The following is a 22642-nucleotide window of genomic DNA, read 5'->3' as shown; positions in this document are numbered from 1 at the left end:
AACAAATGGACTTGGTCTGAGTGCGGTTCTTTCCTTTTTGCTGCAGTGGTGTCTGGCATTCTGTGGAAGCAGCAGCAGAAGCGACAGCTTCCTAGGGGGTCTTAACATGCAATTCCTGATGCAGAAGTGGCTTCGGGGCTGGTGGAAGGGTCCTACAACAGGGATTGAGCAGAGTTCCTGCCTTTCAGTGCTTGGATTTTCTCATCCTGGTCTTGGGCAATACTATTGGATGCCTAACCTTGATCGGCTTTTCTAACACCCCAGGTCTTCTGTGAGCCTTTAAAAAAATAAAATTCAAAGTATCTTCCTCCTGATTAAATGAGTCAGGTAGATTCTGTTTCTGGCAAATAAAACTCATGCCAGATTCAGTAGTCACGAAGGTTAGTGAGTAGGAGGGCTTGGCCACCTCAGGCGACTTTTGCCGTAGCTGTGCTCTGAGCAGAATGTCAGAGCTGTCCTCTCCACTTTTCTGTGGCACCAAGTAAGGGGAACCCAAGCCCTGTATTTCTCAGAGTGCTTCTGATGCCGTGGTGTGCTGGAGCCTGCTTGTACTGGCTCCTGAAAGCCGAGTGTTAAATCTTCAGGAATTTTATGAGTCTGTTGACAACACTGATAGCTTGAAATCAACTGTGTTGGGAGTATTTATATTACAGAAATGAGCAAATGCTACAAATCAGGCCTCCCTCACTTCCCAGTAGGTTAAACATTTACCAGCCTATCACTGTCCCACTGTCTGGTAATTCTGTACACTTTGCTGCAAGATAGTTTGTGAAATGTTCTGCCCAGCCTCATTCAATGTTGATAGCTTTCTAAGACTTTTACTGGGAATCAATCTCAAATCAGAAAACATGCCTTGTAAGAACTTTGCCAGTGTTGTTTCCTAAACCCAGAGAACCCTTCCATTGCTCTTCTGCCCGGCAAACTTCAAGAGCAAGAACCAATATCACCTTTTTTTAGTCTTAACTGACTCCCCGGACGGAATCAATTATTCCTTCTTCTGAGCATGCCCCCCTCCCTCTTCAGCACTTGGCATATGAGGGCACTCACCTCATTATTGTTCTTTTTAAAACATTACATGATGCTTATACATGTCACGCTCTTTCCTAAGACATTCTAGTGCCTTAGATATATTCACTTAATAAATTCATATAACTGCCCAACAAGGGAAGTACAATTATTGGGCCTATTTTATAGACGGGAAAACAGAGGCACAGAGAGTTCGGTAATTTGTCCATGATCACACATCTTAGAATTTACATAGTCTGGCTTATGGTCTGTGTTCTAAGTACTCTTGTTTTTATGTAGCTGCCTTACCGGAAGACTGTAAAAGTTTATTGTTTGTCTTTTTGTTTAAGTGCATTTTGAGGGCAAGATCTGAGTCTTACCCATTTTTGGATCTATAGTTCCAAGGACAGAATGTGCTACCACTAGGCACTTTGCACTCAACCCATATGCAGTAGAGGAGGAGCTACATCAGCCCCTTCCTCCTTTTGAAGATTCCTACATGGAGGCACAATTCAAAAGATGGATAGGAATAGAGCTGCTCTGGAAGAAAAACGGCCCTGCGGACTTTATCATGCTTCCTGAGGCAGCTTCGTGGGCATCACTGTGGACCCTTAGGCTCTGACCACACCATTGTGCGTATTACTGAGTTGGACCATTGATCCCAAGTTTCCATCTGGAAAATAAGGTCTCAGTTCCTGCTGCTGTTAGTGCTGAAGTTTTAGTGCTATTAGTGCTAGTGTTAGGGCTGTGATCTAGGGAGGGGTCGGACCAAAACAGAACAGAGAAGGAAAGCCATTTAAGAACAAAGAGATCCTCACTTCAAGGATAACCAGCTGCTTTCGACTGTGGGAGTTACCTTCAGGAACATTAGGATGGGAGAAGGGGAGACTGAGCTGAGATTTGGAAGGATGGAGCTCCACTCACTAGAACACCATAGTTGCTGGGTTGTACGAGCAGCAGAGGGCACCTCCCTCCCCTGCCACCAAAGCAACAGGCTATCACCGATTAGGCCTTTCAAATGGCAGTCCCCCCGCCCCCCGCCCCCGCCTTGGACTCCTCTTCTGGATGGGACACATTGCTCATCACCCATGATCCCACTCAAATGCCATTGCCTCGGGGAAGTCTTCTCTTTCCCCCTATGCAGCACCTACTGCGTAGATGATCAGGGACTTTGTGGAATCCATAAAAGCATCTAGGACTACGGCTGATACAGCCAGCGCTCAGTAATTGCCGCTGAATACGTGAGTTAAGGCCAAGAAAGAAAGGGATTGAGGAGGCTCTTCCTGTGATGACTTCAAAGGAACCATTCTGTTCTTTACAGTAAATTCTCCACCTGGTTATGGTCTTGGGGACATAGCCATATGTGCTCCTTTGAGAGCTGGCTCCCATCTCCCATCACATCTTTTTTTTTTTTTTTTTTCTGGCAGAAGATAACTGGGCTGTGGGAGATGAAGTCAGGCTTGACCCCAGTGTGAAGTGTGGGTCATGTGTCAGGGGGGAATGTTAATTGTCCTCCCTCTGTTGTCCCACCTCTCCAGGCACATCTCTGTTTATGCCATGACAGTTTCTTGACACAGGCAGGGCAGTGTTTGCCATCCAGGAAGCTGTGGAGAAGAGCATATATCCCAGTATGCACCAAGTCCAAACGAAGCATGCCAAGGGATAACAAGTGATAGCCCCAGGGGCAAATTTCTGGTCAATTTGGTCTGTAATTAGGCCAAGTTATTTCCTAATTCCACCTCTGGGGTGTCTCTAGGGAACAGTAGTTGCCTCCCATGGCTCTGTTGGGCATTCTCTGTTCTTCCTGGACAGCCCTGGGGTACAGACTCTGAAGGAGACTGAGGATGGACACAGCCTATACAAGCACTCAGCTCACTGTTTAGTCTCAGTAATAGTAACCACATGGTGCTGCAGAGGCTCTGCCGTGCTTGGAGGGCTTGGGCCCTATTCTTATTCAACCAGATCTCTGACTACAGCCAGGCTGAAGGTGGCATGGCCTGCTTAGCAACCCTCGGTATCCTCTTATGGGATTCTCTGACTCAGAACTCAGACAGGATGTGATCTCAGCTTCTCGCATACCTTCACACACATGGGCACGGTCCTGTGTTTCCTCTAGTTTCAATTGGGGTGGGAAGAAACGCTAAACATGTGTGTGTGTAAGACAAAGAGGAATTTCTTGGGGAGGATCTTTGAAGAGACACTTGGCTACCTCTAGAGGATTGCTTCTCCTTCTTGACTTATTGCCCTATTTTCCAGCTCTCAGCCTTTTACCCAAGAGTCACTACCCAGTAGGCACCTGGCTGGTCTCCCTTCCTTCAGTCTCTTAACTCCTTGACTGCACAGAGGTGCCAGAGCCACTGTACTCAAGCACCGTTCCATCACATCCAGCTCTTTCTATCAAACCGAGTCCTCCCTTCCCCATCCATTCTGGTCAACAAAGTTGTCCATCAGCTTACCTGCATTCCCATCTTCCCGACCTCTTATCGTTCTTTCCTTTAGCTTCTCTACTGCCAGCTGGTCGGTTTCCTTGTAGTTTATCCCATATCCTGTCAGTTCCCCCAACCTAGTGTTGAAGTTTATCCTTACTGGAAGGGACATGTGCTTCAAAAGACCCTGAAAATACAACGATCATCACCATCAACACTATCATTACCATCTATTAGCACATCCTTTACATCAGGCACTGCGCTGAGGGCTTTACATGAATTAATCCATTTAATCCTCACGATAATCCTGTGATTATCCTCATTTTACAAATGAGAAAACTGAAGATCAAAAAGATTGAGTGACTTGTCAAAGGCCTCAAGTGTGCTAAGCTTATACCACATCAAGGATTTGAACTTAGATTTGTCTGATATCAAAGCCAGAACTCTTAATAATGATAACGTACAGTCTCCCATTGATCCCATGCTTTCTTACCTTGAATTCACTCTGAGTTTATGTATGTAGTTTAGAGTCCATCCTTGGGCATTTGGGTATTGGAGACAAGGAGGAATTTTTTTAGATCGGATGGTCCAACACCTTTTTTCAGTAGTTGAGAAAACTGAAGATTAGAGGGGCAAAAAAGCTTGTCAAAGAATCTGAAGTAGGTTAATGGAAGAACCAGAACCTGGTCCCAGGTCTCCTGACTGAGGCACATTCAGTGCTGGTTCCAGTACGGCACATAGCATCCTTTTGTGTTTTTGAAAATTTGTTCTCCATAAATTTCAAAATTATACATCTTTCCTACTCAATTATAGTACTAGTTAATTAAGGATAGAAGCCATATTTCACACTTTAAAAATATATTTCCAGTCTTATGTAAAATGTGGAAACCAAGTGGTTTACATGGTGGTCACTGAATGGAAAATGCAGAAGATGCTGGCAGTGCCTGACACATAGTCTGCTCAGTAAGTACTTTTCAAGTGAATGAGTGGATGAGTGAAGTGGTGTCAGGAAGACTATAGTTGAATTTGAGCTGCGGGGTGTTTCCAGGAATATGGATGAAGTTTTGCAACAAAGGAAAAGCACCCAGCTTTGAATGCTGCTGACAAGCTGGTCTTTAAAGAAAATTACAACACATGTGTATGAAGAGATGCGTCATTGGAGAAGAGTTATTGAACCTGACAGGCATGGTGAAGAGAACAGCAGTGGTCTCTGACTGCTCAACAAATATGCTGAACATCTGCTTGGCATCATCGAGAGCATCTTTGCCTGCTGGCCAATGGGATGTGCCCCTGTGTCAAGTGGTGGCCTCTCATGTTTGGCATTGTTCATCCAGGGCTCTGAAAGATGTGGTTACTGCAGTGGGTAAAGCGCCAGGTGTTTCGGCACTTTAAATGAATCACTTGAGCATCTTTTTAAAAGGCTGATTCTAATTTAATAGGTCTTGGGTATAGTCTAAGATTCTGTATTTCTTACAAGCTACCAGGTAATGCTGATGCTGCTGGTCTGAGAAATACTCTGAGTGACACAGTTCTAGGTGCTCCATGGAAAAATACTAGAGAATGCAACAAGTGAAAGTAGCTCTCGTTCACTTCTCAGCATTCTCCTCTGATCAAGGATCCCCACTCTGGACCAGCTTTCCAGCAGTGGGCTGGCCTCCCAGTGGGTTGGTTATGATGCCTCCTTGGGGTATGATTGGATTTAGGAGTCATAGAGATATTATGGGAATGCAAATCAAAGAAGCATCAAAGCTCATACTTCCTAGAGGTTTACACCTAAAATCCATGCAAGGAAGATCTAAGTCACTTAGAGATTCCTCTTCATTTCTAGGGCCTAGCACATAGTAGGCCATCCTACTAAAAATGCCAAATGAATGAACAAAAGAAAAGGGAGGAGGCTTTGATAAGAAAAATCTAGAGTCATACTACATCTCACTAAAATTAACTTTATTTATAGGATTAAGAACTATGCCAGAAAGTCAAATAAACAAAAATAGATGTTTCAAGAACCGTACCTTAACTCTCAGGCTTATTACTTGTGGAAAAAATTCTGAGTCCTCACTCAGAGCCTATTTGTGCTTTTTTATTTTTAAATAAAAGAGTGAAATAGTTTATTATCAATATAAAGAGTGATGTGATATCTCACCTTTCGTAAGATTTTATAGTCTGCAGTTCACTTTAAAAATAGCTTTATTGAGATATAATTCACATATCATAAAATTTACCCTTTAAAAGTGTTATTTGTACTTATTTTACAACCTATTTTACAGAGCATGGCTGTCTTTAGTAGATGAGAAAGGGCAAGTTAAAGGGGTTTGGAGAAAACAGGAGACAGATAAAGGCAGGCAAAGGAAAAAGTGCTCATGGTAAGAGACAAGGCAAAAATAATATTAAAAGAAGCACAGAGATGCACCGAGAAATCCCAATAATCTGGAACTATTTAGTTTGGTGGAAACCCCTTTATACTATGCTTCAAAATATCCCAAGAGGATGACTGTATACAAGCTGGGATAATAATGGATATTCATGGTGATGTCCTTGAGTTGTCAAGGAGATGTTGAGCTATACTCAATGTACCCTGCTTAGAAAGCCCAGATAGCTGTGATCCATTAACAGATTTTCGTTACAAGGGTGATAGAAATATATTTTTTAAAGTTTTGGTTGCTTTGAGGAGTAAGTCCTCAGCTCTCTCCACAATGAGTCAGTCCATGGGGATTCCAGAAAGTCAGTGTTTTTCGGTATGAACTTCAAAGCTCAGCCACATGCACTTGGCCCTGCTGGCTCATGAGAGGAGGTCTTCACCAGCACCACGTGTGTGATCAAGGGCATCCAGGCTTCCATGGTGGCACATCTTCCTCCCATGGGCACCATCCTTCCCTCCCGTTTTGGACCGGACTGTCTCCTTCTCAGGAGGAGACAGTCCGGTCTTAAAACTTAAACCTTTCTGAATGGGAATCAGAATGGTCCTGCGTCTGAGATGCAAAGAAAATGCTGGAAGATTTTCTGTCAAATTTTCCTTTGGTTTAAAAATCTGAAACTCATTTGCTCCTCTGACCCATCCCCAGATGCCATGGGAAGCAAGCACATGGATACACAATGCCAGGATGCCACTGTCTCCAGTGCTCTCATTTTTGATTGTGCAGAAAGCTTCCTATTCTTTTTCTTTGAGGGGCTACACCATTGCAGTGTTAGGCAAGTCATTTTCTGAGCTTTGGTTTCCTCACCTGTAACATGAGGATGGTAATACCTGTCCTGGGCACCTCACAGGGTTAGCGTGAGGTTTATGGATAATTTTAAAAAGTAGGTCAAACATATTGAGTGCTTACTATTTTTTTCAGGCACCATGTGAAAGGCTTGGCATATATCATCTCACCTAATCCTTACATTAATGCTTGGAAGTCAGTAGTTTTATTATCCCCGTTTAACTGATAAGGATATTTTAGCTCATAGAGGTGACTGGCCTAAGATCACCATGGCTAAGAACTGGTGGAGCCTAAATTTGAAGATGGGCCCTCTGATTCCAGAAATTAAGTGGGATAATGCCTACAGAAGTGTTTTGGAAGCTGAAGAGGTCTTAGAAAGATATGAAGCAAATTCTGTCTAGGATTATTCTACAGGACCACAGTGGAGTCCACCTCCCACCTTCATCTTCCTAACTTGGCCTTCCTACCTGGCCCTCTTTCCACACCACAGTGGACTTTAGAAGCTTCACAGCTTCTTATGCTGCTTTTTCTGATGGTTCTGGACCACAGACGTCTTTGGCTGTAGGATCCTGGAGGTCATTGCTGGGATTTGAGTCTTCGACATCACTGATACTTGATATATCACTTGTGTTGGCCTGAATCCTCACTGGGGAGAAATGCTTCCCCTGATCTTTGGAAAGGAAGCATCCAAACTGTTCTCTCCTTTATCATTGGGAAATGTAGCCACTTTGCTTCAAGGATCAAAATGACTCAGATGACACCTCGCACAGATCCCCAGTGGCTGCTGTCTTTCTCTTCCCTTCCCCATGCCCCATCTCATATGGAAAACTGCTGCCTGATCCTCTTAGGTAGGAAGTACCATGCTGATGAGCGCCCCTTAGGGTTGTTGGAATAGTTTCAGGATTTGTGAATATTTCATCTCTGGACTGCCCTTTTATTGCAAAATGTCTGTTTCCTAGGTTATGCTTGCCCTACACAAGGAAAAAAATCCTCAGCCTCAGGTTTCTTCCTGGCTACTTCTGTTTCTTCCCATGGTCAATTCTAGTCATCTTTGCCCTGGTGTGTGACTCAGTCTAAGAGCATCTCAGTCTTAATCAAGTTTATCTAGCTTGTAAACATATATTACTTTTTTTCCTACTATATCTCACACAGACTCTCCCAAACTCTTAGCATGATTTTCTATTTAGGCTCAGAGCCACAGTCAAGTTTACAATCAAGGGCTGTGCTTTTGATTCCTCTTCTAGCCCTTCTGGACTTCCACCAACCCAAACCTCTGATGCTGTCAGTCCTTTACCAACCGTCACCCATGGAAGCCTGTGTTGCTAGAGGATCTTTCTGACTGCCACGGCCAATTCCTCTTGCATCACCGCCTTGATAGGATGCCATCAGCTCTATACCTTCACCATTTGCCTTCCAAGCCCACCATTCCACGTTATGTTCCCTCCTTCTTTTAACTTGATATTTGCTTTTCAGACAAAGGTTAGGGAGAGCTGGTGGTGAGCACACAGCTGCAGCCATGGAAGAAAGCAAGGCATCTAGATGATAGCATTACTTTTTCTCTAATCAATAATTCATTTGGAGCCAGAGTGTTTGAGGAAATGGAGACTCGGCCTGACATAGCCCTTCACAAACAAAAGAAAATGAGCAGAAGTCTAAAACAAAATACAGTTTGGGACATGGACCAAACAAAATGAAAACATCTTCAGCGTGATAAAGACTGTGTAAACATCTTTATGTTTCAATGGGATTGCTTTTGCAAAATGCAGGAGTATGGCTTATATTTTCTTTTGAAATGTATCTGTGTTATGTAAATACAGCAACCGTGGCTTTTGACTTGTCCTTGTATGAACGGAAGCACCCTAAAATCTTACATAATTTTAATGCTGCAATTTAATGGAGGGCAAAGGCTTAGGGCACGGTATCACAGCAAATAAAATGACCAGCAAAGGAGATTATTACTCTTACAGATGAGGATGAGGAGGTCTTATCTTCCTCTGGAGAGGGCCACCAGGATCAGGAATTTCAGGAATGATTAACTGGCTTCAAAGGTCCAGGGTGCCCATATAACACTTGGGCCCCTTCTCCGTAAATGCATTGTTTGTTCCCCATCAGGCCTGTTCCTTGCTTTTTCTGCTCTCTCTCCCATGCCCTCATTTTAGTCACTTCATACTCATGTTTAGTTGCTAAACCTTGGCCCTTTTCATGTTCCTCCCATGACAGGTGACCATCTCAGCCATCCCCATGAGTCACCCCTAGGTGAGTCCACCAGTTTCCCCACAGAATGGTCCACGGCTGGGTCCCATTTCACCAGCCTTGCTCCTAGGCCCTGCGTCATCAAGGCCAAAGCCTGGTCTGCTCTCTGAAGCCTCAGAGCCCCAGCCTGAGGTCTCAGGGACCTGTGCGTAGCTCCTCTTCCTCAACCCATCCCAACTGGATCCCCAACACCCCTCTGCCCATCTTTGTTCTGGAGGTTCGTTCCCTTCCTTTACCCCCTCCTCCTCCTTTTAGTTTTTTTTTAGAAAAAGTAAAACTGCCTTTGTTCACAGGCAACATTGCCTATGAGGAAATTATGCTTTTAAAACATTTTTTTAAAATTTAACTATAGTTGATTAACAATATTGTGTTATTTTCAGGTATACAGCTTCAGATTCTTTTCCATTATAGGTTATTATAAGATATTAGGTATGGTTCCCTGTGCTCTACAGTAAATCCTTGTTGTTTATTATACATAGAGTAGCATGTCCCTCCCCCTCCCTTTTCCCCTTTGATAAATATAAGTTTTTTTTCTATGTCTGTGAGTCTTTTTCTGTTTTGTAAATAAGCTGATTTATATTATTGTTTTAGATTCGACATATAAGTGATAGTATATAGTATTTGTCTTTCTCTGTCTGACTTAACTTCACTTAGTACGACAATCTCTAGGTCCATCCATGTTACTGCAAATGGCATTAATTTCATTCTTTTATATGGCTGAGTAACAGTCGATTTTGTGTATATGTGTATACACACACACACACACACACACACACACACACACACGCCACATCTTGTTTATCCATTCCTTTGTTGATGGATGCTTAGGTTGCTTCCATGTCTTGGCTATTGTGTATAGTGCTGTTATGAACACTGGGGTGCATGTATCTTTTGGAATTAGAATTTTCATCTTTTCTGGATATATGCCCAGGAGTGGGATTGCTGGATCACATAGCAGCTCTGTATTTAGTTTCTTAAGGAACCTCCATACTGTTCTCCATAGTGGCTGCACCAGTTTACATTCCCACCAACAGTATAGGAGGGTTCCCTTTTCTCCACACTCTCTCCAGCCTTTATTATTTATAGACTTCTTGATGGTGGCCATTCTGATTGGTGGGAGGTGATACCTCACTGTAGTTTTGATTTGCATTTCTCTCATAATTAGCGATGTGGAGTGTTTTTTCACGTGCTTGTTGGCCATCTGTATGTCTTCTTTACCCCCGATTTTTTTTTTTTTTTAATGTAGAAGGTTTTCCAGAGTTGTGGGCATGATTTCTCACACTGCTAACTCTCTCTTTGTCCTTCTATTTTCCTTTGTGTGTCTGACTCTCAAAGTCCTACAGATGCCCCTTACCTTGTATGAAATATCTGCTGTGAAGTAGTATTGTCACTTTATAGTAAATGAAAACAATTTTTTTTTTGTGACTATATGAAGGGGCCAGAGCTTGAAATTCAGGAAACACCTAGAACCTGAGAACTGTAGCCTCAAGGGGATATAGAAGAATGGGGGAACAGAGTTAGACTTAACGCTCCCTTTCTCCGAGTGCCCCCCACCTTGCTTTGTTTCCCCTTCCAGCTCTCCTCCGTTATCACTCCTATTCCAGCCTATAGTTTCTAAAGAGCTACCACCTCCAGCCCTCCATGCAGTGCAGACCCTGGCCCAGCCCCAGGCAAAATCAGAGCCCTTTCTAAAAAGCAAATGCAGGTTAATTTTCACAGCAGGGGAGAAAAAAATTAAAAAATTAATTAATTATTGTTCTATCGAAATTTCTACTTTCAAAGATAAAGATTTCTTTGATTATGCATTCTTGAGGAAGCACTTGCTAAGACAGGCTGCTGTTTATGAAACAGAGGGTTTGCAGACCATTAGAACCAATCTTCTCTTATGGATGACCATGAGAATGGCAGGACATGTTATTTAAGGAACACAAAACAAAAATTAAAAAAAAGCTTTTGGAGGTAGAGACATATATTAAAGCAGTCTGTTAGTTGTTCTCCCTACTGTAGAAGTGTAGAGTTTAAAGTGTGTTTTACACACATACCTGCACACAAACAATCAGCTATCCCTCCTCTTTGTGGCCACTGGAGCCATTGGCCTTGGGTTCTCTCTCTGTAGGACCACGAGTTGGCCATTTCGTTTGGGGGTGGGGATTGGGGTATTTTCTTGCAGGGGGAAAAGGATCTCATATCAAAGGTTGTATATTCTAAATTTTCAATTGCCTTCACTAGAAGTGGCACACTTCTGACCGTTTGGATGACTTAAGAACTTTGGTAAGGCTGCTCTACATATATTTTTAGTCACATTCATCGTGAATATTACCATACGTAGAGATAAGTTTGAAACAAAGTATTTTGTCATTCAGTGGTTCAGTGACACTCTCTTGACCAAGTTTGTCTGTGACCTACATATGTATTATTTCTTTGGCCTTGACTCTTTTTGGCATCTAGATTTAGCTATTGGCTCTGCAGATTCTAATAATAATTTAGATCAAATTTTAGTTTACTTCTTTATTATATATTTGGGAACTGCTAAGAAAATAGCCTATTCCTAGCAAGGTCCACGTACAAGATCGTATATCTATATAGTGTTTAGTTTGCCGCCTACTTCAAACAAAGTGATATCCAAAGGTACCATGCTTCATCCCAGTGACAGATGCCTTTTAAAACTCCAATTTGACAAAGAAAACTTTTTTTAAAAATATAAAAACAACCAAAACCAAAAAATCAATAGCTCATACTTTCTTGCCGTGCTGTCGTTTAGAAGTGATTGAACAAATATTGTTCGTGGTGAGGTGGTTTGATTCTTCTCCTGCTGAGGATCCTCTGTCAGGCAGGAAAATCCTCTGATTTTCTTTTTGGCTTTCTTTGGCACAGTGCCATAGTTCATCAAAACAGAAGACTGTGATCAAAATAATGCTGGAGTTTTAAGGAAGATATTTCATTATATCTTTTACAGTGCAAAAAATAATTTTTGAATCACAGATGATGGAGCAAGAAAATTAGCAAAATAAAAATAAACAGACATGTGGTTCTCAAATAGCAGATTACTGTTCAGGAGCATTCCTGAGTAGGGTTTCTAACTATCTCAGGAAAAACTCAGGCTACAGGACTGAAGGCCACAGCCATGGACACCCTAGGCATGGTTGCTCCAAATAAATTATGGATTTTGCCTAAGGCGGTGACCCTCTATCCTAGCATTATCCGAATTACATCTGTACAACATTATTCCTACAAGATGAGTAAAGTTTCTATGGTCGAAGTTATTTGAGACAAATTCACAAAGCTGTTAGCAGTCAGGACTCATTTAAAATGTTGTTTAACCCAATATTTCTCAAAGCCACTCCCCACCCCTCTTTTCCCATATCAGACCTATTATTATCCTGTGGAGGTAGAGCCCCACTGATGATACTTTGGGAAAAGGCTGTAACTCTTTACTCCTTGGCTCTCTTGTGTGGGTCCTGCAACCTGCATGGACCACCTGGTTGTTTTTATGAAGAGGGGTGTTCTTAAGGCCAGACAACTTTCTTACAATTTGATTCTTACAATTTTGATTCTTCTACTCATTGGCCACATGACATTTATCATTTGTCACTGAAACAAAGGGGAAGAAAAGTGGAAGGTGCCCTGATGCTACTAAAGCATCGTGGCATCCTCATCAAATCACTGGGCATTCCATTCGCTCTTTCTTCAACAGTGGAATTCGTTGGCTGAACACCAGATTCTCTCCCTTCCCCATGGATTCTCCCAGCTCTGAGCTGCTGTGATTCTGAGGCACTGTTTCAGGTTCCTCCTGCCCTGCCCCACCAGCAACCCCACATCCTCATACCCAGGAAGCATCTCTCTAGGGATTTACAGTCTGGCAAACTTTTTTTTCTCGGAATCTTCAATAACTGGTTAGAGGAGGTCAGTGGGCCCTCTGCAAGTCTTTAGAGAGCTCCAGTGAACATATTTTTGTTGGATTTCTGTCTTTAGCTTGCCATTTTCTGAGCAATCTTTCTTCTCTGCACCCGAGGCTTAAAGTTCATTTCCATGATATAAGTGGGCCACCAACCCAGGTGCAATGTCATCAGGTGTCAAAGTGCATATTTCTTCCAGACAGTAGCTGAGTTCGTTATTCAAGGTTATATCTCAAATAAAATGAAGGAAAGAAAAAGAAAATCTCATGGCCATCTCAGCTACTGTCTGGAAGTGAGATTTTCTTTCTTTTTCTTTCCTTCATTTTGTTTGAAATATAACCTTGAATAATTACTTTTCTTTTCCAATTTGATTTCAAATAAATTGCATACATATAGAAAATGTGAAAAATCATACACACACACGTACACGTGAATGCATTCATGGAGGAAACTAAAAATTATCCATAATTTCATGACCCGGGAATAATAACAGTTGACTTAAGGTCTTTACCTTTCATATAGCTCCGTATATATGCAAGAGTGTGCTTCTGCCAGGGACGTGGGGTCCTGCTTGCTCTCAATCATTCAGCAAGCATAGGGGTAGGTCTGCAGGAGGTCCATGGGGAGGCTGGGTGGTTAAATTATGCTGGTTAGGAGTTCAGGATTAAGAAATTTGTTTACCAGCAGATGTAAACCACCATAATGAGAATTAGTTTTTGCTCAGACTTGCAGCAAGAAAGATGGGAGTTGAGTGTTCATCTGCCTTCCTCTTCTAGGTTGTCTCCAACCCGGTTCAGAAGTCAGCAGGAAAGAAGATTGTTGTTCATGGTCCCCTGGAACTCCACCATCTCCAACTCTAACTCTCCATCTCACCTTGAGTCTTGCTGGACTGGCTGAACTGAGGACCAGGTGCGGTAAGTGCTAAAAATGTGACCCCCACCCCACCTCTCCCTTCCCTCGGAGTCTATTTGCACATTATAATGCAAGGGGAATTTTGTTTTATTATGGTGAGGAAGGGAGAGTTTGGATTGATGGAGAGAGCAAAAAAGCTGGTATGAATAATATAGTGTCTTATCCCTGCCCACCTTTTACTGGATTTGAACGTTTATGGTTAGAGGGCTGAGGGTCCCAAATCACAGAACCATTCAAGAGAGACTGTCAATTTCTGGGCCAACCAGAGGTGCTTTGGGCCCTAGTGACAAAGTGTGGTCCACAATTGGAGAGGAGGACATTTTTTCAAGCTCTGGCTCAAACCTGGCAGTAGTTTGGCACTCTGAGGATTGGAAGTGAATCCTGGGCACAGATGATGGGGTTTTGACTGTGAGCAATGGTGACAATGATGTTTCATGGTCAGAGGGCATTGACAAGTAGACCAGCATGCTGAATGCTGGGAGGATGCTGATGGTGGGATACATGAGACACTATTTTGGAAACTTGCTAAAATTATGGGGGAATATTTTAAGAGGGTCTAATTTCTAGGTGTTATCCTGGTAAGGATCTGGGTTGTGACAGCCATCCATTTATCTGATAAATATTATTGAATGCATACTATAAGCCAGATATTCTTCTAAGTTCTAAGGTATCAAGGTGAACAAGGCAGAAAAAGTGCCCTTTCCCCAAGGAAATCAGACTCTAATAGGAGAGTTAGGGAGATAAATTGATGATGGTGTTGGTGATGATTACTTTCATTTGTCTGGTAAGGTCTGGGACATACATATGTGTTTCTGTGTGTATTATATGTGTGTGTGTATATATATATATATATATATAGTACATATACCCATATGGATTACAAAAATTTATTTTTGAATTTTATTTTATTATTTTTTTTATACAGCAGGTTCTTATTAGTTATCTGTTTTATACATATTGGTGTATATATGTCAATCCCATATGGATTGGCCATTGCAGCGGGAGAGGCTGCAGTTCTCCTCAAGCCATGTAGAAGGGCCAATGGCTGCCACAGTGCTCATGGTAGCAAAGCTGTGCAGGGTCTTGCGGTTGAATAGGAAGAGCAACTCTCTCATCTACGTGACTTGCCTTCTCCGCAAAAGTTCCCGAGGCAGTGTTCCTTGGGCCCCAGAGTGTCTCAGAGTTTAGTGAAATTACTTTCTGTTTTCCCTTCTACCCTCCCTCTTTCTGGGCCTCAGATATAACTCTAAGGACTGGATGGGGATGGATGTTAGATAATAGCCTTCATTCTGCCTCAGCATCTCTATACCCCTTGAAGGTGCAAGCCTTTATTCCTAGGCTAACCTTGACCTGCCTGGTTTCTTCCCTCTGGCTGAGCTGCTTCCCAGGATGCTTTTCAGCCTCTCTCACCACCCTCAACCTGAACCTCTGTACCACTCGACCAGTGTCCCCAGACAAGCCCGGCTCTTTCTGATCCCCAGCAGGGAGCACAGCTCCAGTTCTCTCGCAGCCAGCTCTACCAGTGCTCCAAACATACCAGACCTTCCTGAACCCCCAGCAGTAAACATAGCATGGCCAGATGATCTCCCTGCTCTGATGATCTTAAGAGTATTCGTATTAATTTATATGTCCCCGATTGTTTCCTTAAGCTAAAATTCCTCGAAGTGAAATCTCTAGGCCCAAGGTTATGAACATTTTTAAGGATTTTGATACCTATTGCCACATTTGGCCAGACATCAGGCTTGCTTTAGTATCAAACGTGTAGAGAATACAGGCCCTGTTCTGTTTTGAGCAGAAGGGCATCTAGTGCACAGAAATTATATAAAACTGTTAGCATCAGTCCTCTCTTTGGTAGAGTAACTCAGTCACCAAAACGAACAATCCTCAAAAGCTCAGGGTCATTGGGGGAAAAAGTCACAAGCAAGTCTCTTATTTTTTTCCTTCCTACTCAACCGCCACCCCGCCCCCCGCCCCACCCCAGTGGTCACATGGTGTCACAGGGCTTTGGTCCAGCCAGGTGGGAGGGCTGTTCTCTGACAGCCTGGGAAAGATGGGCTCAGAGTTATTTGTGCCAGACACACTCTGAGGGGCAGAGACACTGTTCCGTGAATAGTCTGGAACTGGCGCTTTCACAGGACAGGGCTGCTGAAGGATTCCTGCGTGTCCCATCAAAGGACCAGGCCCTTTGAATTTCTTCATCTTTCTGGAAGCATTTGCTAGAGGTGTCCTCTGGAAATAGCACACATGGCCTGAGAATGGAGTCTGCTGATTGCAGGGGAGCATGGCTATCATGGGCCCTACTTGGGCTGGAAGTCCTGCCTGTTGTCGTGACCAGCTCTCCTGGTTCACTCAGGACAGTCCTGGTTTTAGCACTGAGAGTCCAGGCAAACTGGGGCAGCTGGTCACCCTGTTCCCAGATAAGTGCCAGGCCCCAAATTTCCACCTTTGGGAGACTAACAAGTTAGACAATTGGAAGGTAGAGATAATGACTCTGGGGCGGTCTGGTTAAAATGTGGTGACAATAATTGGAGGCTGGAAACCAGAAGCCCTGCGCTGAGTTCCTCTCTTCTTCTTGTGAGTTCTGAGATCTTGGGGAGTTAACACTCTTCCCTGTGTTTCATTTTTTTTCACCTGGAAAACCCGAGTAGTAAGCTTGCCCTGCCTGCCTCACAGAATGCCTGCGAGGATCATGCGTGAGGTTGCCCAAGAAAGCACGCTGTAAACTGGAAGAGCTGGGCCAGCATAATGTGCTTTTATTGTTCTAAGGAATTTATGGTTAATGACACGTGAGTCTCAGTGGTGATTGATTCTATTTTTTCTGAATTCCATTTCTCAGCCTCACATTTAGTTCAGGGTAAATGAACACACATGTCAAACGTCATAGACCGACTGGAGCAGTGTCTGAGATGGTGGCGAGAGGGTGGGTTTCTAGCAGAGCTGCAGCGAACCTTGCAGAGCAGCTCTGAAGGCATCCCGTGAAAAGGCGGGGTCATTACTTCCGGTGCCTCTGGGCACCGCCACCATCTGTGGGTCTTCCACCCTCTGCTGTCTCAAAGAAGGGAGGATGAGTTTGGGGTGAAGGTGGATTGAAGATTAGTTTGACTCCGTCAGTCACAGAACAAGCTTTTCCAAAGATCCATCAGTAAATGGCTCAAGAACGGCAAAAGGAGATGGGCTGCCTTTTTCCCTTCTCTTCTTTATTTTTTCCATTTTGTAAGAGCCCAGTTTAGTGAAATGGGTCTTTAGTGGGTTGTGTTTTAAATGAGACACTCTGTGGAGCACAAAACATGGTGGGCCATGTGAATTGCTTTTTGTGTTCCGAGTTTTGGGTGCCCACATTTGCCTGACTGCAGTTCACTGCTCAAGAGAGAGAGGCATAGCATGGAAAATGCTGTAGGCACTACAGAGGGCCCATTATCTCGAAATAATTGTTCCCTTTGAGAAAGTCACCGCAGCCAGGCTGGGGGCACAGAACAGATGTGGCTCCTAGTCAAGAATACTTAGAACCCAAAGCAGAAATCCAACTATGGGAAGAGCTGACACCCAGGACGAAAGGCCATTGTTGGCATGGTCCTTACTGAGCTGTAGTGTCTAGCCCCTTGAAATGCAAATGCTGTTGTTTGCAGCACAAAAGCACTGATTTTCCCTTCAACAGAGCTTGTACTATTAAAATAGCATGTCTTGTGTGTAGTTGCCGCACATTCTTTCCATTTTTTTGTTTTCCTGTGTGAGTCAGAATGCAGATTCTCGACAAGACCAAAAAGAAAGCAAGCCATCTCATTTACATGGGCACGGAGTATCCACATCTGGATAGAGTTAGAGTGAGCGGGAATTATTTGCAGCATTTAAATATAGGCGTGCAGAGCTGCTTTCTCTTGACCATATGAGGCATTCACATATAATTCCATGAAAGAAAAACGTAAAAAGTCTACTTCTTATTAAAGGGGGCTGTTACCAGAGTGATTCAGCCATTACACGAATGGACCCAAACTTACAGGAACTGACCCAAACCTGGAGGCAGACAATGAGTGGCATGAGGCCACCAGACTCTCACCACCCCTCGGATGCCCAGAGTTACACATCATTGTTGGAGGCATGCTAGAACCCACCGTGTCTGTGCCAGGATGCTTGCAGGATCTGAGTTCTGTCCTACTTGGAATTCCCAAGCCTGGTAGTGAGCTACAGATGCTGGGAAAGCCGGATGGAAATCATTGATCATATCAGGCCCCATGCTGGATGAATCTTGGGCATATTAATGCCAGCACCGACAGACATGTTTTCAGTTCAAATAAAATGGGGAAAGAGAGACTACGAATAGCAGACACCCAGGTACCAGGAAAGAGAATATAAATAGCTGACATAGGCACTAGAAAGACAAGGGGAAAGATAAATGGTTGCCTTCTGAAACTGGGGCTCATCAATACCTCATTACTGGTATCTAAGGAAGAGCTGTATGGATTTTACAACTGAGCAGATACCTTCATCAGTGTGTGGATGGTGGTGATATTGCTAAAGACCTTAGTGAGGAAATTGGTAGACAAATATAGAAGATTATATCGTTAGAGGGCTAACTAGGCAGAAAATAAGTATCATTTCGTGGACTTGTTCTCAAAATGACTCACAAAGTGTTAAGACAAAGCTCAGCTCTATGGATTTGCTGAATCCCACTTTCTCTATGTTAGATTTGTGTCAGGTGCCATCTGGTAGAATTTTAGGCATCTGACCTTGACTTTGATATCCTTCCCTGGGTCCCCAATAGTCTTTTGAAGCATTATGGTAATGTTACTGTCTTTACAGGTGACTCCATCAGAATTCCTTTTAGGGAGGATATCTATCTTTATTTAGGAAAAATTCTTGGTGCTGTCAGTGATGAAAGTGAGACTTTGAGGGCATAGATTCAAAGGGCGGAAGGAAAGGGAAGAGAGAGCGGACCTGCTCTACCCTGGACACAGGCTGAAGAATGAGAGAGTGGTGATGGAGGAGGGAGCAGAGAGGGTGAGGAGAGAGAAGACCATGAGATTGGAAAAGGCTCCAGCCCTGTGGTTGTTGGGTGGCAGGAAGATAAGAAGAGAGATGTCTACTATCCAATTTGAAGTTGCTGTTGCTGCTGTGATGGAAATCTTGCCTCCCCAAAGCCATGGCTTCATAAAGTCAACCTCCCAAATGCAGATTGACTGAGTGAAGGCATTTGGGGGATCAATGAACTGATTGAGTTTGATAAAATAATGAGTTGGGAGATAATGCATTAGCTGTGGAAATAGGAATTTGGAAGCAGAGGTACAGTAAAGGCTGTTAGTTCATTCTTAATATCCATTCTTTCTCTTTCCTATCATTAAAAAACCCTGCTGAACTTTAGCTGGGAGCATTGTTGTCCAGGTAGAGACTACATTTCTAAGCCTTTGTTAAAAGTTATGTATGAACATGTGATTAATGGATGGCTAATGGGTGGGGTAGAAATAATATGTATTATTTCTAGGTTGTGCCTTTAAAAGGAATGAACATGCACTTCCCTGACTCTTTCCTCATTTTTGTTGGCTAGTAAGTGTTGGAAGAGTTGGAACACCCACCTCAGACCCAAATAGGGGAGTCCCACGTTAAGGATGATAGCACTGCTCTGCTCGTCCTGGATTGTCAATGTCTGGACTGTTCTATGAGAGAGAGATCCAATCTGAGACATCATCAGTTGCAGAAGTCCTATTACTCAAGAAGAAAAACACTCATAGCCAATTAAGCTACGACACAATGTGAAGATGCTATTGATTATAAGACACATTCCCACTTCAGAATTGCTTAAAAGTGAAAAGAATTTTATTTTAAAATTGTTGAAATGTGATAAATCTGTCTTGTTTTAGCCACTGCGCTTTGGATTTTGTTGTGACAGCAGCTTATGCTATATCCTACCCAATACAGAATGTGCTATCAGAAGGGGCGCTGCCATAACAAAGCCAAAAATAAGTGGCTAGTGATCAGATAGCAGGAGGCAAGGAAAAACATTGCAAACGAGGAATCTGGTGACTCGTGTTATGCCATGGCAGAGTATTTGGGAAAATTGTCTACAGTGAAACCTTGGAAGATAAAATGGTTGGTGATAGATCCAGAAATTTTAGTGAAACTGGTTGGGAAAACTCAGAATGTTGATGTGTTCAACCAGCCTTTCGCTACTTCTAGATTGATGACCTCAGGCTAATTACAAAAAGCGACTCATATTCTAAAGGGGCAGCTTTGGCAGGTGATAATATAATAGCCCCCAGACTTCCCAATCACATCCCAGGAAGACTTCTCATCCAGACAGTGGGAGACGATTCAGAAGCCAAAATCTGATGAAGGGTTTTCTATCCCACTGAAACATATTGTTTCAGATGATTTCAAGGGAGCTAAAATTAGAGACACAGAGAGAGAGAGAGACAGGGGTGGAGCACAAAGATGAGTATAAGATCAGTTAAAAAAACCCCACAACTCTGGATGAGCTCTTTGGCCATAGTTACATATGCATGGAATCAACTGGAACCAAACAGCCAAAAGCATGTAATTCTTCCATTCCTCAAAACAGCCCTAATCCCCCAAATACGTCCCAAGCAGGAAGTGAATTACAAAAGCTGTACAGCTCCCAAGGAAGGTCTGCTCTTCGACGCTCGTTTCAGAATAACAGAGAAGGAGGAACTTAGTGGGCAGAAGCAGGATCAAATCAAGGACATTTATTCGGTCAGGGGAGGGGAACTTTGGTCATTGCTGTGGACAAGTGGCTGCTGTGTTTTTCCATTTTCCCTTTTCCTAATGGGAGTTTTAAATTGCAGTCTGTTAGTTTCTACTCTACCACTGTACATAGGGTGAGTGTGTGTGTATGAAAGAGGCAGATAGAACTTCAGCGGAACCCGAGGAGCTACATCTTGACCATGGAAAAGATTGCTCCTATTGGGTAGAGCCCAGACTTGGAGCTAGAAACAGCAACCAGATGGGACATTAGGCTGAATCCCTCAGGGATGGGGCAAGTCCCAAGCTATTTGTGGGAAGAAGGCTGTGAGTGGATGTTGGAGTGGTTGGAGATGGGGACCGGGGCAGAGACTGCTGGCTGTCCTCCATCATCCATTCTCTCCTCACTTGACTCATAGAATGTCCTTTTTGCAGTTAGACCTATGACAGCCTAGGTAACAAATGCAATTCCAAGCCTCTTTTGCAGCCAATTGTGCAATGCAATAAGTTCTAGGTAATGAGATGCGAGCAGACATTATATGTACCACTTCTACATCATGACTTTGTAAGGCATGAGCATGTCATTTCCCTCTTCCTGCTGCCTGGGATGCCGATGTGGTGGCAGGAACTGGACTAGTCACCTTGAACTCAAGCACATGCATTGAAAATGGCAGAGTGGCTTTACCTTCCTTATTCTGGCAACCCCTGGACCATTACTTGAGAGAGGATATACTTCTACTTCGTTTAAGCCACTGCTGTTTTGAGCCTTTTTATTATAGCAGCTTAGACTGAACCCCAAGAAACCGAATCAGTAACCAAGAGCATGCCCAGCCCGTGAATTCACAGAAGTCTTCGGAAGGGCTTCTGCACTAGAGATTCAAGCCAAATCTTATCTATATCTCAAGGGGCAGATGAGGAGAGAAGATAAAATCTAAATCTCCTGTGGGCCTTCCATTTCCCAGAACAGCCCAGAAAACCCAGACAGGAAGTGGAAATGCTAATATTGCCTTAGCAGCTGAAAACTGGAGGCAACGTGACCTTCACTCTCTGCTCGAAGATGAGGGTAATTTTTATATGCTAAGTGTCATCAGGCCCCTTTCTGCCTCTATTGCTTATAAGCCAGTATTTTACTTCTGTGAGGGAGAGGCAAATAGGTCATTTTTCTTTCCTCACAGAAAATTTTATCCAATAGTTTTTAAATGAAGAGAAATGCAAAAAGATATTTTACTGCTAAATTTGTCAGTCACTGGACTAAACTGAGAAAGTTCTGTTATGGTTTTCTTGAGAGATCTTACACAAAACAATAATTAACATCTTGGGATGCTTGGAGCAGTCTCTCTATGTACGTCACCAGGATGCTGTAGCCACAAGTAAAATGGAAAATGCAACTTGCTTTGCTGACTCCAGTCAGGCTTTGATAAGGGCGACTGAAGTAAGTCTGAGCATACGGCCGTTAACTAAATGCTGATCCAATTGCTTATTTTCCCCTCAAGGGAAGCTAGAGTGACTTGATGGTTAGGGGCAGCAGTGGGACTGGAGCGTGGTCTCCCAACATCCAACTCACGGTTCTGCCTCACTCGGTCCCTTTAGAACTTCCACTGGGGACCTTATCAGGGGAGAGACAGTGTAGGACTCCCACTGAGATTTTCAGCAGATTGCTTGAGAGCTCTGAGTTGAAGTTTGTGATATCCACCCCTCCTTTTTATTTATTTATTTATTTTTTAAAATTTATTTATTTATTTTTGGCTGTGTTGGGTCTTTGTTGCTGTGCGCAGGCTTTCTCTAGTTGCGGTGAGCGGGGGCTAGTCTTCGTTGCAGTGCACGGGCTTCTCATTGCGGTGGCTTCTCTTGTTGTGGAGCATGGGCACTACGCCTGCAGGCTTCAGTAGTTGTGGCACACGGGCTCAGTAGTTGTGGCGCACGGGCTTAGTTGCTCTGTGGCATGTGGGATCTTCCCGGCCCAGGGCTCGAACCCGTGTCCCCTGCATTTGCAGTCAGATTCTTAACCACTGTGCCACCGGGGAAGCCCCACCCCTCCTTTTTAGAAGACGCTTCCTCTCTTGAAGGTAGGTAGCCTTCTAGGCATTGAACAGATATTTATAGAGCATCAACTATGAGTCAGGTCCTATGGTAGGTGCTGAAGATTCAGCAGCAAGAAGCAGACAAAAATCTCTGCCCTCTGGAACTTAAGGGTAAACACAATAGATAAATTATATAGAATGTTAAACATCAGTAGAAGAAAAGAAAACAGACCAGAGGG

The 22642-nt window shown here is 43.4% G+C and overlaps 1 long non-coding RNA gene across 1 annotated transcript in view; it reads left to right on the top strand.

Annotated features, from left to right (window-relative positions):
• Positions 1-22642, top strand: part of LOC307175348 — a 286151-nt gene that overhangs the window by 5660 nt on the left and 257849 nt on the right. Inside the window, exon 3 of the long non-coding RNA XR_013824318.1 lies at positions 13557-13694. This is a non-coding gene — a long non-coding RNA (uncharacterized lncRNA). The remainder of the gene's footprint in view (positions 1-13556; positions 13695-22642) is intronic.

Source organism: Stenella coeruleoalba (genome assembly GCF_951394435.1).
Source record: "Stenella coeruleoalba genome assembly, chromosome: 16".
NCBI lineage: Eukaryota > Metazoa > Chordata > Mammalia > Artiodactyla > Delphinidae > Stenella > Stenella coeruleoalba.
The sequence above is the reverse complement of the archived record's forward strand: the minus strand, read 5'-3'. Positions and strand labels throughout refer to the sequence as shown.